Here is a 3996-nt window from a genome sequence, read left to right as displayed (position 1 = left end):
CCACAAATTTGTGACTGCCATAGCATCGTGGGAGGAGAGGTGGGTTCGGCCTACTACTCCACCGACTCCACGCCACTCAGAACCAATCACCTCCTTTCTTTGCCCTCGGCCCCCTCGACGCGAAGCCCGCAATAGACTGCCGCTAGATGGCGTTTCAGTCTGCGCGTCTCCTACAAAATGAGCTTTTTCTATTTAATTAAAATTTCCCTGAGAAAATGGCTATTAATTTTACGCAGTATGTTTTACAAGGAATCACCCTAACCGGCAACGATCTGTGTTTGCCGAAAAAGTCAACCATATCCCAGAAATAATCCGTTAAACTCTAACGCTCCGGAGGTCCCCGCAACAACACCTTGTTCGGTACGGCCCCGTCACCTCGTCGCAGGGGGGTGCGCCTCCGCGCGTACCTCTAATGTGGCGGTGACTTCACTGGTCGCTGCGATGGCCTGATCTCTCCATGAGATTGATGACCAAATTTTTGAAAATGATTGCGGCAACCGTCTGAATTGGAAACAGTCCTGTCGGCCCGAAATCACCAAATAAAACTCGCTAAAGTGGCACGAGGCGGAAGGGGTCACTCTTTTTCATTCACATATACTGCTTGACCTCTTGGGGAACATTTTCACCCTCCTGGGTGGGCGTTGTGGCATTCAGCGCATATCGGATTGTTTTTTATCTAAAGGGTATGGAACTTCATTTTATCCTCGTGGCATGAAAATCGCTTTTACCTACCCACGAGGACAAAATAGCACCCCTTGGGTAGAGAATTTCACCCACCCAGTGGTGGGTAAAATTTACACCGCTATGGGTATGTAAATTTATTTACCCTGGTGAGGTAAAGGAGCGTTGTGTCCCCTTCGAGGGTAAAATTACCCTCGAAATTTTTTACAGTGTGACTCGTCCCAGCGAAGCGCCGCACTCGCACTCACACACTTCCTCTAAGGCCCGGCAAACAATGACATCAACGCGAACGTACTACAACATCTGCCGCTCGCTGCACCGACCGACCGCCGTGTACCGGCCGCGGCGGCCCTGGGGACGCGCGGCGCGTGCTGTCTTTCTTTCTCTTCTCGCACCATCGGCGGCGCCGTCCAGGAGGAGGCGCACTGCCGCGCGTCGCGACGCCGGGCCACCACGCCGCACGTGCGGGGCCGAGTGTACACAGCAGCGGCAGAGTGTTGTACAGCAGCAGCAGGCGCCACCCGGGCCGCGGTGCCCTGGGCACGACCAGACGGAGGCGCCCAGCAGCGGACAGTCAGTCAGGCACCGCGGAGCGGTTAATTGCCGATTGCCGCGATGGTGCCGGCGCGCGCGAACGTGTCAATATGGATGTGTGTCGCGAGGGTCACTGACCCGCCCCGCCTATCACAACAACGGCGGGTGAGTCGGCACCTGTTGTCCAGCGGCACGGCGGCCCTCGGCCCTCGGGTGACCGCGGCCCTCCCACTCCAGCTGACACACGGCCTACGTGCCGCCACGCTTGCCACCCCGTCCGCGGCCGGGGGCCACAGTCACAAACACACTAGTCATCCGTCTGCAACAGCAGGGATCGTTAACCATTATGCAGCACACCTGACGCAACTCCCTATAATAGGTATCACGCCGCAGAGTCGGGGTGTCCATGGGTCAGCGCTTATTCTGTTCAGGGGCGGCCGGACGCCCGCGAAACGTTTGAATCGTACGGAGGGCGATGTATGTATAGTTTTGCTGACCACGCGCGCGTGACGGGCCTCTCGAATGGGCGCCAGTCTCTCTCAAATCGGACACCTATCGAAAACTCATAGACAGGTGAGATTCCGACCATGATGATGTGGATTAATCCGACCACCTGTGCCAGGAGACCATCACTGTCATCCTCTCCTCTCGGTCACGGCGTCATTCGCGCTGATGGGCGATGGTCCCCGATGGTCCCAGAGAGCCGCGCCAGTCACAGTCCCGTGGCTGCTCGATGCCCGTAGTATTGGATCCGCTGGGCTCCGGCGGGGCGTAACGCGATATACCGGAGCGTGATGCGTGGCGTGGCGGGGCCGTAGCGGGGCGGGGGAGCGTGCCAGCCTGTGCGTCGCCGAGCACGGCGCGGGCGGGCCCCGCGGCCCAGCAGCAGTGCACCGCGAGCAGCCCGTCGGGGAGCCGTATGTACCAGGAGCCGCAGTCATTGCGTCACGCGGGGGCGGCGCGCTGGAGGAGGAGCAGCGGCGCCTTTTATTGCTCTTTATCGCGCCTTTTTCAAAGAACTTTTGCCGTTTCGAACGGGGACTCTCTCGCTCGTCTTTTCCTGCTGCTCCTGCTGCTCCAGACGCGTTATTGTTAGCGCGTGGTCTCTGTGCGCTGCTCGTCACCGCCACCATCACGACCGCGCACGCCGAGGGAGACGAGCAGCGCGCGTCACCCGGCGATCCACTTCCTATACACATACGAGCGTGACTTGTATAGCGAGAGGCAGAGGCAAATAGCGCACGAGCAGCCGATCGGATCAGCGGGCCGGCCGATAAACAACTTTCCGTTTCACCTTGCCTGCCGCTGACTCTGTTGCTGCTCCTGCGTGGCTGCGCTGCTGTGCGCGGCTTCATAACGCCACGCCCCGCCCCGCCCCACCCCGCTCGCTGGCGCTAGGTTATTAGCCCGCATTCTGTTCAGACTGTTACGTCAGGGCGTTTGGTGTTTTCGCACCGCAGGCACCGTGCCTCAAATGTTCATCAAAGTGGTAGGTGTTGGGTTATGCTGCCGACGATCATCAAGCGGGATAGGCCTAGAGTGACGCATCTAATTATATAGTCTGAAACGGGAAACGAATACGCGTTCGTCATGGAAATATAAAGTATCTTTTCCTTTTAAAAGTTTTTTTGAGGGGGTGAGTCTCACAGTTTGGTGACAAACGTGATGGAAGCGTGAGATAGTCATTATCATACAACGGATTGACGGTCGGGCGTAGAGTCGGGGGCGCGGGCCGCGGGTCAGCGGGATATAGCGACCCGTCGGTTTCAACCTCACCGGAATGCTATTGCATCAGTCCCACGTCACTATCGGACCCCCCCCCCCCCCAAGCCCCTCCCTTTCCTCCCAACGAAAAAATAGTTTCACGTGAGTGATAGAGTAAAGGGCACTAGAACGAGTGACACAATGACGGACACCATGTCCCAAAGCCTGCCTCCAGCACTCCAGCCTTCCAATGCACCACAAAACTCTTTACGCCTAGGCGCCTGCTAGCTAAGAAAAGCTTTCCAACACACCAATTTAAGTCCTGGCGCCTCGAAAGAATGTCCACGTGACTTGCACACTTTTGCTGTGGCACGCGCCCACGCCCGTGAGTTGTGTCACAAACACGGCTACTCCTCATGCATATGTTCGCTGCCTTCGAACGCCCCATTCATGCATTCATTCAGCCCCCCTCCTGCCCCCATTCATCAGCCCATTCTTCCATGTGTTCTTTGGGGTTTGCTAAACTTTGGCCGGGAATCCACACGTTCACGATGAGGCCATATACATTAATTTCGAGTAATTCCCCCAATGCCACGGTAAAAACGATGTCTCATTTTTTTTTGAGGAAAAAGGGAAAACTTTGAGGAACTCTCACATTTGAGGGAAACTCCTCCGATCTCGCCTCAGATTTTGAGGAACCTCCGTAAAAAAATGAGGAAATATCCCTAATTTTTTTAGGAGACTTCCTCGAGATCTAAAGTGTTTTCCTCAAACCATGGGAGTTTCTCAAAGTTTTCCCTTTTCCTAAAAAATGAGACATCCTTTTTACCGTGTGGCCTCGACCCAAAGAAATCGAAAAACGCGAATCTCGTCGATAGAGGACAGCTGTCGCTATCTCCACATTCAGCGTGGTCAGGGAGCCCCCCGGCGGGGCGGCCTACCACCCGCACCCCGCACCACATGGTGATGGGCCCGCCTGGGCCCGCCCGGTTATCGGCCGATAACCTCTCGTCGTCCGAGAGAAAATGTCCATCCCCAGGGGAGTGTCAACTTCCGACTGATTCTCGACCCCCCCCC

Source organism: Frankliniella occidentalis, unplaced genomic scaffold (assembly GCF_000697945.3).
Source record: "Frankliniella occidentalis isolate FOCC.00 unplaced genomic scaffold, Focc_3.1 Scaffold29, whole genome shotgun sequence".
Classification (NCBI taxonomy): domain Eukaryota; kingdom Metazoa; phylum Arthropoda; class Insecta; order Thysanoptera; family Thripidae; genus Frankliniella; species Frankliniella occidentalis.
This window is presented reverse-complemented; position numbering follows the sequence as displayed.